Source organism: Dermochelys coriacea, chromosome 6, assembly GCF_009764565.3.
Source record: "Dermochelys coriacea isolate rDerCor1 chromosome 6, rDerCor1.pri.v4, whole genome shotgun sequence".
NCBI lineage: Eukaryota > Metazoa > Chordata > Testudines > Dermochelyidae > Dermochelys > Dermochelys coriacea.
In genome coordinates this window covers 38,881,701-38,898,951 of record NC_050073.1, presented here as the reverse complement: position 1 = coordinate 38,898,951, position 17,251 = coordinate 38,881,701, and the positions used below count along the sequence as shown (strand labels likewise).

Genomic DNA, 17,251 nt, shown 5'->3' with positions numbered 1-17,251 from the left:
TTTTTAAAAATAGACCTCGGTTGATCTGTTATTTCCCAGAATTCATCAGTTTTGTACAGAGTAAGGTTGGTGTTTCCAGACACTTTTAAAAAGGTTTTATAATAGAATTCAAAAATAAATCGTGTAAGATATTTTTTGTCTGTATTCTCCTGCTGTAAATGATCAATCCACTGACAATCTTTTACAGAACTGACGCACATCTGAAGCAGTAGGGTCAGACCCTCGGAACATTTTAAGCTTGAATGGCATTTTGAATGGAGTTTCATGGAAAAAATATGCACCGTGTATCTAGAACTAAACAAACATTCTCAGTGTTTTGGCTTTCTGACGTCTTTTTGCCCCATAATCAACTTTCAAAGGTACAGCAGGTGGCTTGAAGGTAGAATGTTTTAATGATTAGTAACACTTTACACAGCTTTTGCGTCACTTTCTATTTCCAAATAATTTGCTAACAAGTCACCTAAGGGCTTGAAATCGACCAGGAAAATAACCAAGGGAGTCTGCAGTGCAATTGATACTGATGAACAGAGAATGGAAAGTATAGAAGGAAGAATAAGAATATCTATTTACTTAGCTGCACTTGGTGATGTCTGATGTTTGACTTTTTTTGTACTGACTATATGATAACTATTCAAAATAATGACTCCCCAGTTTTAATTTTATGTTGTCTAGACTCCCCTTTTTATATTTGAACAAAGTTGTATTTATTCAATGTAGCCAGCTTTGATATACTTTTTTCTATAAAACATTCACTCCCCAGTAATGTCAGTGTAATGGATTTTTCAGTAGGCTGAGTCAATTTTCTCACTGTTTCCGTACCCAGAAATCCCGCTGGAGTTGGACAATAAGGCAGACTGTCTTCAATTTTTACAGAACTAAGAAAGCAACAAAAGTAGCTGACTACTGTTGCCACTTGCTGTATTACCTTGATAGTTCCTGAGCAAAGTGGGGTGGCTGTATGTAATTTCACTCAATCCTTTTAAACTGTAGCTTTCCTAAGAATAAGGTTGATCTTCTGCTGATTTTGGACCAATATAGAGCTTTCTGAGAGGACATAAAAATCTCACAAAAGATGGAGCTATATTTTTGTTTTTTCCTTTCAACCCTCTCTATGATGCTACTGCCTCAAATTATACGTAGGCAACTCCTACTTTTCCAGCCATATGTAGGAACAAATTTTCCTCTTCAAAATTATCCTCACATCTTCTATACGTAAATCAGATCTTGCATGTTAGACCTGATCTACATTCACAACACTCAATTTATTCATACACTGTGCCCATAGGCAGAGGACCAGTGCACCACTTAAGTCCTTTCTTGACAATTAGGTGGGATTAAATGATGCCTAGGCCTTGAACTAGCTCCTCTGTATAGTAGTGAATTTTATCCCTGATAGATAACCTGCAAAATATGGTTACATCTTCAGAGACTGTTTGGAGGCATCCTTAATGGACTGTCCTCTTTCTCATATTCTTTAATTTAATATTGGAATACCACAAATAATGGATGTGCTTATATTACAAAATATCAAATCTCTCTGTTTTAAATATTCTTCAGTAAATATGATTTCTTCACATTTTAATCTAAAAATATAAACCCTTGTTTAACAGATTTATTAGAAGAAGAAACCTATACAATCACTGCAGATACGGTGTAATGCTAGACTATTAAGAAAACTACATTTGTTGTGCAGGAGGATGGGAAGGACATAGCTGTTTCAAATTGCTTCTAATCAATTTGCAACACTTTAATTTAAAAAAATTGCAAATTGAGATGCACAAATTGTTAATGAGCTCTATGTTATTTATAAATGGGCTGTGTATACACCACAAGAACATCAGGAATCAAACACAGCTCCTCAAGGGCCCTGTTGGTGAAGATAAGGTCAGTCATATTCAGCATCCGTTGCCAGAATGTACGTTCAAATTCTCATTCTGAATGCGATTGCTGACACTTTTTGTGATACATTGGATATTGAAGAAATTTGGCCCTATGCAGACTAGTCAGTAAACCACAATTGAGGAATGTAACGAGGTGATGTGATTTCCCCGCCGCCCCAGAGAGGGACAAGCCCCTCCAGACATGAGAGTGGGCAGGGCTAGAGAGCTCCGAGCCCACCCCCCAGAGGGTTAGACGCAGGATAGGAAGTAGAAAAGCATTGGGCCAGAGCTCACTTGGGGTGTAGCCACTGTAGAGGCCAGATGCCTCTGGCCTAGCTCCTAGCTGGGAGACCCTGGCAGCTGGCGGCGGACCCGAAGACTGGCCTGATGCTGACCAGAGCCCGGAGGAGTTGTCAAGCCTGCCCCTCACCAGTTATCCAGAGGAGCTGCCAAGCCTACCCCTCACCAGTTACCCTGCGGATCCCATGGTGCTTGACCCTCCTGAGGATACCGTCCTGACCCAGGTACCTCTAGAGGGGGAGTGTGGAAGTACCCCAGGGGCAGCCAACCCTAGTCTGGCTGCAGCACTGCCAGAGCCTATGTCAGTGTGTTGCGGCCAGGATCCCCACTGACTCAGCAGCAGGTCTTCTGCTGCTGCTAGAGCCCCAGGCTGGGATGCAGTGGAGTGGGTGAGCAGCCTGCATCCCCTCTACCACCCAATTCATGGGTGGCAGTCTCCCCCTCTCCCAGGTCCTTCGGAGCCAAGAGTCTGGGCTTGTTGTTAACCTGTCTGAGCTCAGCCCTTGCCTGAGGGCTTAAGCCACTGACTTCTTGCTACTCAGCCCCTGCCTAAGGGCCTGAGCCTTAGGGTATGTCTACACTATAAAATTAGGTCGAATTTATAGAAGTCAATTTTTTAGAAGGCGATTTTATACAGTCGATTGCGTGTGTCCCCACACTAATGCACTAAGCACATTAAGTTGGCAGTGTGCGTCCACAGTACTGAGGCTAGTGTCAACTTTCGGAGCATTACACTGCGGGTAGCTGTCCCTCAGTTCCTGCAGTCTCCGCTGCCCATTGAAATTCTGGGTTAAGTTCCCAATGCCTGATGGGGCAAAAACATTGTCGCAGGTAGTTTGGGTACGTCGTCAGTCGCCCCTCCCTTCATGAAAGTAATGGCAGACAATCATTCACACCTTTTTTTCCATGCGGGCGCCATACTGCTTTCAGCAGACAGTGCAGTAGGACTGCTAACCGTCGTCATCATCCAGCGCTTCTGCTGCCACTCTGCTCTCCTGATACTATGAATCCACCTCGCAGGTCCCCTATATGACAATCGTCATCCACCACTTCCGCTGGCACTCTCCTAGTGGTCTCACAGGGCCGCTTCCTCTGCAACTCTGCTCAGCTGCTCTTGTCTCGCCATACCATGGCAAACGTGCAGCCCACTCAGCTGTTGTGTCCTGCCACCAGATGGTGCAGTAGGTCTGCAAAATGGTCATCCAAGCACCACTTCCCTTGCAAGTCTGCTCTCCTGGAGACGTCATATCGCAGCAAGCATGGAGCCTGCTCAGATCACCGCAGCAGTTATGAACATTGTAAACACCTCACGCATTATCATGCAGAACCAGAACCTGCAAAAGCAGGTGAGTAGGTGATGGCAGCGCGCTGACGAGAGTGATGAGGACATGGACACAGACTTTTCTCAAAGCACGGGCCCCAGCAGTTTGGCCATCCTGGTGGCAATGGGGCAGGGTCATGCCATGGAACACTGATTCTGGGCCCAGGAAACAAGCACAGACTGGTGGGACCGCATAGTGTTTGCAGGTCTGGGATGATTCCTGCGAAACTTTCGCATGCGTAAGGGAACTTTCATGGAACTTTGTGACTTGCTTTCCCCTGCCCTGAAGCATAAGAATACCAAGATAAGAGCAGCCCTCACAGTTGAGAAGCGAGTGGCGATAGCCCTGTGGAATCTTGCAACACCAGACAGTTACCGGTCAGTCGGGAATCAGTTTGGTGTGGGCAAATCTACTGTGGGGGCTGCTGTGATCCAAGTAGCCAACGCAATCACTGAGCTGCTGCTATCAAGGGTAGTGACTCTGGGAAATGTGCAGGTCACAGTGGATGGCTGCCGCCACCTTTCCTCTTGATCCCACCACCTGTCCTCTAGTGCGTCCCTCCTGTCCTCGCGTTCATTTTGTGCTTTCCTGGACTCTGCCATTGTCTGCCTCCATGCATTGTGCTGGGCTCTTTCAGTTTGAGTGGACTGCATGAGCTCAGAGAACATTTCATCATGAATGCGTTTTTTTTTTTTGCCTTCTTATCTGCGCTAGCCTCTGGGATGGAGATGCTAGTGGCAGTGTTGAAACATTTGCAGCTGAGGGAGAGAAAAAAGGGAGAGTAAAATTGAAAAAGACACATTGGCCATTTAAAAGGAGGGGCTGATGTTTTCGGGTTAACGTGCAGCACAAACCCAACTAAACCTCCCTACACACCCAATTCTTTGGGATGATAGTTTCACCCCTTCCCATACCGTGTGACTAACTGCGGGGATGATTTCTTTTCAGCCACAGGCAAACAGCCCAGCAGGAACGTCCCCTGAATGTTCTCTTAATAAAATTCCCCTATTTCAACCAGTTGACCATGCATGATATCACTCTCCTGAGGATAACACAGAGAGATAAAGAACGGATGTTGCTTAAATGCCAGCAAACACCGGGACCGCACGCTGCCATGATTCCAGACTACGTGCTACTAGCCTGCCGTAGTAAAGTGTCCTACCATGGAGGACGCAATAAGGCTGCCCTCGCTAGAAACCTTTTGCAAAGGCTTTGGGAGTACCTCCAGGACAGCTTCATTGAAATGTCCCTGGAGGATTTCCGCTCCATCCCCAGACATGTTAACAGACTTTTCCAGTAGCTGTACTGGCCGCGAATGTATCCCAAGTCTTCAGGGCAAATTAATAGAATCATAGAATCATAGAATATCAGGGTTGGAAGGGACCCCAGAAGGTCATCTAGTCCAACCCCCTGCTCAAAGCAGGACCAAGTCCCAGTTAATCATCCCAGCCAGGGCTTTGTCAAGCCTGACCTTAAAAACCTCTAAGGAAGGAGATTCTACCACCTCCCTAGGTAACGCATTCCAGTGTTTCACCACCCTCTTAGTGAAAAAGTTTTTCCTAATATCCAATCTAAACCTCCCCCATTGCAACTTGAGACCATACTCCTCGTTCTGTCATCTGCTACCATTGAGAACAGTCTAGAGCCATCCTCTTTGAAACCCCCTTTCAGGTAGTTGAAAGCAGCTATCAAATCCCCCCTCATTCTTCTCTTCTGCAGACTAAACAATCCCAGCTCCCTCAGCCTCTCCTCATAAGTCATGTGCTCTAGACCCCTAATCATTTTCGTTGCCCTTCGTTGTACTCTTTCCAATTTATCCACATCCTTCCTGTAGTGTGGGGCCCAAAACTGGACACAGTACTCCAGATGAGGCCTCACCAGTGTCGAATAGAGGGGAACGATCACGTCCCTCGATCTGCTCGCTATGCCCCTACTTATACATCCCAAAATGCCATTGGCCTTCTTGGCAACAAGGGCACACTGCTGACTCATATCCAGCTTCTCGTCCACTGTCACCCCTAGGTCCTTTTCCGCAGAACTGCTGCCGAGCCATTCGGTCCCTAGTCTGTAGCGGTGCATTGGATTCTTCCATCCTAAGTGCAGGACCCTGCACTTATCCTTATTGAACCTCATTAGATTTCTTTTGGCCCAATCCTCCAATTTGTCTAGGTCCTTCTGTATCCTATCCCTCCCCTCCAGCGTATCTACCACTCCTCCCAGTTTAGTATCATCCGCAAATTTGCTGAGAGTGCAATCCACACCATCCTCCAGATCATTTATGAAGATATTGAACAAAACGGGCCCCAGGACCGACCCCTGGGGCACTCCACTTGACACCGGCTGCCAACTAGACATGGAGCCATTGATCACTACCCGTTGAGCCCGACAATCTAGCCAGCTTTCTACCCACCTTATAGTGCATTCATCCAGCCCATACTTCCTTAACTTGCTGACAAGAATGCTGTGGGAGACCGTGTCAAAAGCTTTGCTAAAGTCAAGAAACAATACATCCACTTCTTTCCTTCATCCACAGAACCAGTAATCTCATCATAAAAGGCGATTAGATTAGTCAGGCATGACCTTCCCTTGGTGAATCCATGCTGACTGTTCCTGATCACTTTCCTCTCCTCTAAGTGCTTCAGGATTGATTCTTTGAGGACCTGCTCCATGATTTTTCCAGGGACTGAGGTGAGGCTGACCGGCCTGTAGTTCCCAGGATCCTCCTTCTTCCCTTTTTTAAAGATGGGCACTACATTAGCCTTTTTCCAGTCATCCGGGACTTCCCCCGTTCGCCACGAGTTTTCAAAGATAATGGCCAATCATTAAACATGCCTGCTTTTAAACCGTGTATTATATTTACAACGGTACACTCAGCAGATATGTCTTATAGATTCATAGATACTAAGGTCAGAAGGGACCATTCTGATCATCTAGTCCGACCTCCTGCACAACGCAGGCCACAGAATCTCACCCACCCACTCCTATGAAAAACCTCACCCATGTCTGAGCTATTGAAGTCCTTAAATCATGGTTCAAAGACTTCAAGGAGCAGAGAAGCCTCCCTCAAGTCAACCATGCCCCATGCTACAGAGGAAGGCGAAAAACCTCCAGGGCCTCTCCAATCTGCCCTGGAGGAAAATTCCTTCCCGACCCCAAATATGGCAATCAGCTAAACCCTGAGCATATGGTCAAGATTCACCAGCCAGATACTACAGAAAATTCTTTCCTGGGTAACTCAGATCCCATCCATCTAATATCCCATCTCAGGGGATTAGTCCTATTTACCCTGAATATTTAAAGATCAATTACTTACCAAAATCCCATTATCCCATCATACCATCTCCTCCAAAAACTTATCAAGTAGAATCTTAAAACCAGATAGATCTTTTGCCCCCACTGCTTCCCTTGGAAGGCTATTCCAAAATTTCACTCCTCTGATGGTTAAAAACCTTCATCTGATTTCAAGTCTAAACTTCCTGATGGCCAGTTTATACCCATTTGTTCTTGTGTCCACATTGGTGCTGAGGTTAAATAATTCCTCTCCCTCTCCTGTATTTATCCCTCTGATATATTTATAGAGAGCAATCTTATCTCCCCTCAACCTTCTTTTAGTTAGGCTAAACAAGCCAAGCTCCTTAAGTCTCCTTTCATAAGACAAGTTTTCCATTCCTTGGATCATCCTAGTAGCCCTTCTCTGTACCTGCTCCAGTTTGAATTCATCCTTTTTGAACATGGGAGACCAGAACTACACACAGTATTCTAGGTGAGGTCTCACCAGTGCCTTGTATAACGGTACTAAAACCTCCTTATCCCTACTGGAAATGCCTCTCCTGATGCATCCCAAAACCGCATTAGCTTTTTTCACAGCCATATCACATTGGCAGCTCATAGTCATCCTATGATCAACCAATACTCCAAGGTCCTTCTCCTCTTCCGTTACTTCTAATTGATGCGTCCCCAACTTATAACTAAAATTCTTGTTATTAATCCCTAAATGCATAACCTTACACTTCACTATTAAATTTCATCCTATTACTATTACTCCAGTTTACAAGGTCATCTAGATCCTCCTGTATAATATCCCGATCCTTCGTCGAATTGGCAATACCTCCCAGCTTTGTATCATCTGCAAACTTTATTAGCACACTCCCACTTTTTGTGCCAAGGTCAGTAATAAAAAGATTAAATAAGATTGGTCCCAAAACCGATCCCTGAGGAACTCCACTGGTAACTCCCTCCAACCTGACAGTTCGCCTTTCAGTAGGACCCGTTGCAGTCTCCCCTTTAACCAATTCCTTATCCACCTTTTGATGTTCATATTGATCCCCATCTTCTCCAATTTAACTAATAATTCCCCATGTGGCATAGTATCAAATGCCTTACTGAAATCTAGGTAAATTAGATCTACTGCATTTCCTTTATCTAAAATATCTGTTACCTTTTCAAAAAAGGAGATTAGGTTGGTTTGGCACGATCTACCTTTTGTAAAACCATGTTGTATTTTGTCCCATTTACCATTGACTTCAATGTCCTTAACTAATTTCTCCTTCAAAATTTTTTCCAGGACCTTGCATACTACAGATGTCAAACTAACTGGCCTGTAGTTACCCGGATCACTTTTTTTTCCTTTCTTAAAAATAGGAACTATATTAGCAATTCTCCAATCATTCGGTACTACTCCTGAGTTTACAGATTCATTAAAAATTCTTGCTAATGGGCTTGCAATTTCAGGTGCCAATTCCTTTAATATTCTTGGATGAAGATTATCTGGGCCCCCCGATTTAGTCCCATTAAGCTGTTTCAGTTTTGCTTCTACCTCAGATATGGTAATATCTACCTCTATATCCTCATTCCCATTTGTCATGCTACCATTATCCCCAAGATCCTCTTTAGCCTTATTAAAGACTGAGGCAAAGTATTTGTTTAGATATTGGGCCATGCCTAGATTATCTTTAACCTCCACTCCATCCTCAGTGTTAAGCGGCCCCACTTCTTCTTTCTTAGTTTTCTTCTTATTTATATGGCTATAGAACCTTTTACTATTGGTTTTAATTCCCTTTGCACGGTCCCACTCTACTCGACTTTTAGCCTGTCTCACTTTACCCCTACATGTTCTGACCTCAATTAGGTAGCTTTCCTTGCTGATCCCTCCTATCTTTCACTCCCTGTATGCTTTCTGCTTCTTCTTAATCACCTCTCTAAGATGCTTGCTCATCCAGCTTGGTCTACAACTCCTTCCTATGAATTTTTTCCCCTTTCTTGGGATACAGGCTTCTGATAGCTTCTGCAGTTTTGATTTAAAGTAATCCCAGGCCTCCTCTACCTTTAGATCCATAAGTTCTTCAGTCCAATCCACTTCCCTAACTAATATCCTTAATTTTTGAAAGTCAGCTCTTTTGAAATCAAAAACCCTAGTTGCAGATTTATTTTTGTTAATCCTTCCATTTAGTTTGAACTGAATTAGCTCATGATCACTTGAGCCAAGATTGTCCCCTACAACCATTTCTTCTATGAGGTCCTCGCTACTCACCAAAATTAAATCTAAAATGGCATCCCCTCTAGTCGGTTCAGCAACTACTTTCTGAAGGAATCCATCAGCTATCGCATCTAGGAAAATCTGAGCCCTATTATTATTACTAGCACTGGTCCTCCAGTCTATATCTGGGAAGTTAAAGTCTCCCATGATCACGCAGTTTCCAAAAGTATTTACTTTATTAAAGACATTAAAAAGGGCTCTATCCATATCCAAATTAGATCCCGGAGGTCTATAGCACACCCCAAGCACTATCGTAGGAGAGGCTTTACTATTTTTCTTCCCCAGTGTAATTTTTGCCCAGACGGACTCTGTCTTATCCATTGCATCACTTCTTATTTCTTTACATTCTACCTCATCATTGATATACAATACTACTCCACCCCTTTACCTTTGTTTCTGTCTTTCCTAAACAGCACATACCCTTCAATACCTGTTGTCCAGTCATGACTACTATTCCACCATGTTTCTGTTATCCCTATAATATCTGGTTTCACTTCCTGCACCAGTAGCTCTAGTTCCTCCATTTTGTTACATAGGCTCCTCTCATTGGTGTATAAACATCTTAATTTTTGCTGTTTGGCCTCGCTCACATTTTGTACCTCATTAGGCACAGTCATTCTACAGCCAGTATAACCTATTAGACTTGTATCCACACCGCCCTCGCTCCTTATATACATTCTCCTACCCACGGCTGTATCCTTTCTTTCTTCGTCTTCTTCCCTCTCAATGCTAAAATCTGGCGTGGAGATTTCCTGGACATCTCCCATCCATCTCCCCCTAATTCCTAGTTTAAAGCTCTCTTTATCAGTTGTGCCAGCCTCGATCCTAGAAGTCTATTTCCTTCCCTACTCAGATGAAGTCCATCCCGAGAGAATTGTCCTCTGTCCGTGAATGCCCCCCAGTGGCCATACATCCCAAAGCCTTCCTTATAGCACCACTGCCTAAGCCATCTGTTGACAGTCATAATCTTGTCACACCTTTGTTGCCCTTCTCTAGGAACAGGAAGGATTCCGCTAAAGATCACCTGAGCCTCAATTTCCTTAAGCGTCTTCCGCAGCCTAGCATAGTCTCCCTTAATACTTCCCAGCAAGAATCTAGCCGTATCATTTGTTCCCACATGAAGGATAATTAGGGGATTCTTTCCCGCTTCCTTTAGGATAATTTTCAACCTCAGGTCTACATGCCGTATCTTAGCACCCGGAAGACAGCACACCCTTCTATTCTCAGGATCAGCTCTAGTTACAGGCCTGTCTATTCTTCTCAATAAAGAGTCCCCGATCACATAGAACTGCCTTTTCCTGGTGACGGTGCTATTCTCCAGTCTCTCCCCTGTTCCCTCTGGCTGCAAGTTCTTTCCATTCCTATTTTCCCTTATAATCTTCTTCAACCCATCCTGTATCCTCCTGGGGCTCATATTTGGTGTAGTCTCCCTTGACTCTTCCACTTTTCCTATAGGACTAACCTCTCTTCTCTTCTTCCTTACCCTTCCACCTTCAAGTTCACCTGCTGAGCCCCTTCTTCATTTTCCAACTCTGCAAACCTATTCCTAAGCTCTGTTTCTCCTTCACTAGCCCGTCTTTTCCTCTGCCTGGTTCTTTTAGTCACATGTTTCCACTCACCACTTTCCTCACCCAGTCTCCCCTCAAAATTCCCCAACCCTGCTTCCATCCATGAGTCTGAGCTTTTCCCTTCAGATACCTCATATCTTTGCTCCATCATCTGCTCAAACCCCTTCCTAAACTCAACGAGACTTTCCACCTGCATCTCCAAACCTCGGATCTTTTCCTCCATCAGCTCTATCAGACGGCATTTCATGCAGAAAAAACTCTTACCGGTTCCCCCCTCCGGGATCATGTACATACCACAGCTTCCACATCCAGTCATCCTCAGTGTGTCTTCCACTACAGGAGTCACTCCCACAGCTGCCTCTGTATCTGTCATCGCCTTCCCACCTAAATCCTGTTAAGCTGGGAAACACAAGCCACACCAAAAAGACCACCCCTCCGCAAAAGCAAACCCCAAAGAAGCACCACAATCCAAACTCCCCTTGCAAACTCCCACTCAAACTCCCCTGTTTAGAGCTCTGTTTGCTAGCTCCTGTGCCGCTGCAGCTGTCTTCTCCGCCTTCAAGGTCCGGGAGCCTGGGTTAGGAGGGTACTGTCTCCAGGGTGATCAACAGTTCCTGGATGTTGGGGGAGAATGGTTTCTCTGCTTGCCTGGTGTGCGCTATCTTCAATCTCCCCCTCCTCATCATCTTCCTTGTCCCCAAAATCCTCATCCCTGTTGCATGAGACTCCCTTGCAGGAGTCCACGTAAAGGTGTGGGGTAGTTGTAGGGGCACACCCTAGAATTGCATGCAGCTCATCACAGAAGCGGCATGTCTGGGGCTCTGACCCCAAGCAGGCATTTGCCTCTTGGGTTTTTTGGTTGGCTTGCCTGACCTCCTTAAGTTTCACGCAGCACTGCTGTGGGTCCCTGTGATAGCCTCTGTACTTCATGCTCTTGGAGATTTTTTTCAAATGTTTTGGCATTTCGTCTTTTGGAATGGACTTCTGATGGCACGGCTTCATCTCCCCATACAGCAATCAGATCCAATAACTCCCATTTGGTCCATGCTGGAGCTTTTTGCAATTCTGGGACTCCATCGTCACCTCTGCTGATGAGATCTCCACGGTCACCTGTGCTGATCAGCTCGCCATGCTGGCCAAACAGGAAATGAAATTCAAAAGTTCGCGGGGCTTTTCCTGTCTACCTGGCCAGCGCATCTGAGTTGAGAGTGCTTTTCAGAGCAGTCACGATGGAGCATTGTGGGATAGTTCCCGGAGGCCAATACTGTCGAATTGCGTCTACACTAACCCAAATTCGACCCGGCGATGTCGATTTCAGAGCTAATCCCCTCGTTGGGGAAGAGTACAGAATTTGATTTCTGGCTTCGGTGTATGGACGGATGCAGGGTTAAAATCGATCTAACGCTGCTAAATTTGACCTAAACTCGTAGTGTAGACCAGGACGTAAACTCATTGCCGCCCCTCCCTTACCCAGAGCCTGAGCCTGTTACTCAGAAACTGCTGCTCAGCCCCTGCCGAAGGGCCTGAGCCTTAGACTCATTGCCGCCCTGCCCTGAGCTAGGGCCTGAGCTTGGTAATTGTAGAACTGTTGCTCAGCCCTGCCTGAGCAACCGCCCACTGGCACTCACCACCCACGATTGGGCATGAACAACTGCTTTGTGGCATCAACCCAGTCACCCCTGTGAGAGACTCCCGCAGCCGGACTGATGCCACAACAGCAATGGTGAGGACTTAACGAGGCAGTGTGGTCCCCCCGCTGCCCTGGAGAGGGACAAGCCCAGCTAAGCCCCTCTACAAGGGGGGGAACTAGGAATGAATCTTTATTAACATAGCCGTTGAGCTGCATCTAAGTACTGCTTCCTGTATTTGTTTATCTTTGCGGAGGTGAGGAGAAGCAGTCCTTCAATAAATAAATAAATAAAATAAATAAAGATAGCTCTGTTTATACACACACACACCCTGAGTAATGAAACAAAAAATAACAAAGGTCTCCATACTAATCACGTTGAATATTAGTATGAGTTTCAATTCATAAAGTTTACAGTGAAAAAAGTTGAGTACCATTAGGAGGAAAGAGAATATCGATAATCAGGTGGATAGGATCTTGCTATTTCTGCAGGAAGCAGGGTCAGTCATCAAGATTTGTAGTCTTCTTTATAACACCTAACCTCATGATTCTGTTGTATCTAAATGAAGGAAACACTCCTCCAACTGCTTCCTCCTTTAATTCTGCTGTTTTATATAGGAGAAACAGATAATCAGTGTCCTCCTCTTTATAATCCTGCTTATATTAGTAAAAGGTTTGGGCCATCAGTGTCCTCTCCTCCTTCCCCCACATGACCCTGCTGTCTGTGAATGGGGGACAGTGAGCCATCAGCAGCCACCTGTAAACATCTCTGCTGCAGCAGAACTTGGTACCCCTTACCATCTTGTTTTTATCTTTCCTGTAGTTCGTCAGAAGTCTCTGTCTTCATGCCTTCATAATCTGTTGAACTGTGATTTCATAATCAAGAATTATATAACCTAGATCTTTAAAAGGGATAAAGGGAAGATGAGTTGCCATAAAAGTCTGGGCATATACAAATCTAATGTTTTTTCATTTTGGAACTGTAAAAGCACAGCTAAATGGATTTTTATTTTAATACCATATTGTGTTTTCATTACCATTTTAATTTAACAAGAAGGTTAGTATTAGAAATGGTACTTTGCCTCAAGTGATCTTTCCTGACAATTTATGAATGAATTGAATATCTTCCACTCATCTTCATGGAGCTACATTTATAACTAATCAGATGTAATTGTTTTCATCCCACTAATTCAGTTAAAAGTTATTGCCCTAGTGTTTTCATAGAGATCCAAATGATCTTTAGTCTCCCTCTTTTATGTGGTGAATACCCCCAGGATGTGCCATGTACATGTGCAGTGTCCATGAGAGTGATATTTGCATCAGCTTTTAATGTGCACACTGTGGGGTAACATTTCAAAGAGACGTGTGGGGCTTTAGCTCTGTAACTTCCACTGTTTGTAAGTGAGAGACATGCAATTAAAACTCTCCAAGGTACATTGAAAATGTAGGGTTATGTGTCCTGCTCCTGTTGCTCTAGTCAAAATAATTCCTCGCCACTCTGCAATATGTGGTCCTTGCGGGGTTTGTAGTACACATTGTTTAAAGTTTTGTAACTGTGCCTGATTTTTACACAGTTGTAGAACAGCTGCAGTGTTCTAAATTGAGTAGCTGATGTTACTTCTCAACTCAACTGTCTTAATATGAGATCTGGAGGCTAGCAAAATTCTACAATTGACAGAAAATCAGAAATTGGGAAAAAATATGTAGGACTTTGTCTTCATTGAATTTCCCCCTTATATGTCACTCCAAATAGTCCAATTATCATACACTCTTATAAAGAGTTTTCTAATCTAAAAAATTTTCTATGGAACAAGGAGACTGGACATCATAACCTTTTGAGGGTATGACTACAGTAATTATTAATCAGATCCATTGTTTATAAACTATCCAGAAATGACCAAATACTCTAGGGATTATTGGTGATATAGAAGAATAGAATCGTAAGACTGGAAGGGACCTCAAGAGGTCATCTAGTCCAGTCCCCTGCACTCATGGCAGGACTAATCAGTGGTGACGTTGCATCACAGAATCATGGAAGTGTAGGACTGGAAGGGACTTTGTCAGGTCTTCTAGTCAAGTCTGCCGTACTCATGGCAGGACTAAGTATTATCTAGATCATCCCTGGCAAGTGTTTGTCTAACCTGCTTTTAAAAATTGCCAATTATGGAGGTTCCACAACCTCCCTAGGCAATTTATTCAAGTGTTTAACCACCTTGACAGGAAGTTTTTTCCTAATGTCCAACCTAAAATGCCCTTGCTGCAATTCAAGCCCAATATTTCTTGTCCTATCCTCAGAGGTTACGGGGAATAATTTCTCTTCCTCCTCCTTGTAAAACCTTTTATGTACTTGAAAACTCTTATCATGTCTCCCCTCAGTCTTCTGTTCTCCAGACTAAACAAACCCAATTTTTTTCAGTCTTCCCTCATAGGTCATGTTTTCTAGACCATTAATCATTTTTGTTGCTCTTCTCTGGACGTTCTCCAATTTGTCCACATCTTTCCTGAAATGTGGTGCCCAGAACTGGACACAATAATCACTTGAGGCATAATCAGTGCAGAGCAGAGTGGAAGAATTACTTCTCATGCCTTGCTTGCAACACTCCTGCTAATACATCCCAGAATGATGGTATTTTGCACTTTTGACTTATGATCCACTATGACCCCCAGATCCCTTTCTGCAGTATTCCTTCCTAGGCAGTCATTTCCCATTTTGTATATGTGCAACTGATTGTTCCTTCCTAAGTGGAGTAGTTTGCATTTGTCCTTATTGAATTTCATCCTATTTACTTCAGACCTTTTCTCTAGTTTGTCCAGATCATTTTGAATTTTAATCCTATCCTCCAAAATACTTGCAACCCCTTCCAGCTTAGTATTGTCCTCAAACTTTATAAGTGTACTCTATATGTCATTATGTAAATCATTAATGAAGATATTGAACAGAACTGTATCCAGAACTCATCCCTGCGAGACCCACTTAGTATGCCTTTCCAGCCTGACTGAATCACTGATGATTATTCTCTGGGAATGGTTTCCAACCAGTTATGCACCCACCTTACGGTATCTCCATCTAGGTTGTATTTCCCTAGTTTGTTTATGAGAAGGTCATGCGAAACAGTATCAAAAACCTTACTAAAGTCAAGATATACCACATCTACCACTTTATCCTTATCCACAAGGTTTGTTACTCTGTCAAAGAAAGCTATTAGGTTGGTTTGACATGATTTGTTCTTGACAAATCCATGCTAACTGTTACTTATCACCTTATTATCTTATAGGTATTTGTAGATTGATTGCTTAATTATTTGCTCCATTATCTTTCCTGGTACTGAAGTTAAGCTGATGGTCTGTAATTCCCCAGGTTGTCCTTATTTCCTTTTTTATAGATAGGCACAATATTTGCCCTTTTCCAATCCTCTGAAATCTCTCCTGTCTTCTATGACTTTTTGAAGATAATTACTAACGATTCAGATACCTCCTATGTCAGCTTCTTGAGTATTCTAGGATGTATTTCATCAAGCCCTGGTGACTTGAAGACATCTAACTTGTCTAAGTAATTTTTAACTTGTTCTCTCCCTATTTTAGCCTCTGATCCTACATCATTTTCACTGGCATTCAATGTGTTAGATGTCCAATCACTACTAAACTTTTTGGTGAAAACTGAAACAAAAAGGTCATTTAACAGTTCTGCCATTTCCACATTTTCTGTTATTGTTTTTGCCCCCCCTCTTTGAGTAACAGACCTACCCTGTCCTTGGTCTTCCTCTTGCTTCTCATGTTTTCTTGTTATCTTTTATGTCTCTAGCTAGTTTTATCTCGTTTTGTTCCTTGGCCTTTCTAATTTTGTCCCTACATACTTGTGTTATTAGTTTACGTAACTTGACCTAGTTTCCACTTTTTGTAGCATTTTTTTTTGAGTTTCAGATGTTTGAAGATCTCATGTTTAGCCAGGGTGATCCCTTGCCTTACTTCCTGTCTTTCTTACACAATGGATTAATTTGCTCTTGTGCCCTTAAGAATGTCTCTTCGAAAAACTGCCAACTCTCTTGAACTGTTTTTCCCATTAGACTTGTTTCCCATAGCATCTTACCTACCAACTCTCTGAATTTCCTAAAGTCTGCCTTCTTGAAATCCATTATCTTTATTGTGCTCTTTTTATAGCCTACTATTCCTTTGAATCATGAAGCTAATACCTTGAAGAGAACAGTCAGTAAAGTTATATTATTATTTTAACTGGCCAAAGCATTACTCATTTATCTAAGATGGAAAGCATGGGAGATGATAGAGAGCCTTGTGCAGCCCATGAAGTGGATGGTGCTGGCTGGTGGCAGTAGCCTGGCCTGCAATCAGAGATGCATTGATACAGCACAACCCCTGGGCAGCCTACATCTGTAGCACTCAACTATAACCTCCCCCACAACTATAACTGCTGTTTCTCAGTGGAAACTTTTGGGTTGAAAAATCACCACTTGTTCTCTGTTGAGATGAATTTCCCAGGCTGTTGTACTGCAGGAGGCCCGACAGGTGCAGAGAGATGTAACTGTAATCAGCCAGCTTACATGAATGTACTTGGTGGTGAGAAAAAGTTTGTCTCCTTGCATTTTTGAATTGTAGTATTTTTAAAAGTGCTAGACATTTTGCACTGCATAATTTTTTTAAAAAGCAGTGTTTTTATATTATGCAATATAACTACATCAAGAAAAAATGGCATTTTTATTAAAAGCACTAATATCTGTCTAATATTTGTAAAAGAAACCAAAAAATATTTATTGTTCAGAACTACTTTGTGCCTTGAAAGAACAATTACTGTTTATAAAAATATTTAACAGTTAGCACCACTCACTCGAACGAAAAATAACTTCTTATAAATTATATGTCGTGCTTAGAGCTGTTCTGCACCTGGAAAAGCATGCTTATAAAGTATAAGGGCACAATTCACTATATAAAAGGTTCTTCAGGTAGTTTCTGCTTTCTGTGTCTCTTCCATACAGAAATCAAGGAATGAAAATAGTTTAGCACAC

General features: G+C 43.2%; 1 protein-coding gene across 1 annotated transcript in view; it reads left to right on the top strand.

The window, feature by feature from the left end:
* METTL15 (methyltransferase like 15) overlaps nt 1–17,251 on the top strand; it is a 226,270-nt gene that overhangs the window by 149,887 nt on the left and 59,132 nt on the right. The gene's annotated exons all lie outside the window — the stretch shown is intronic.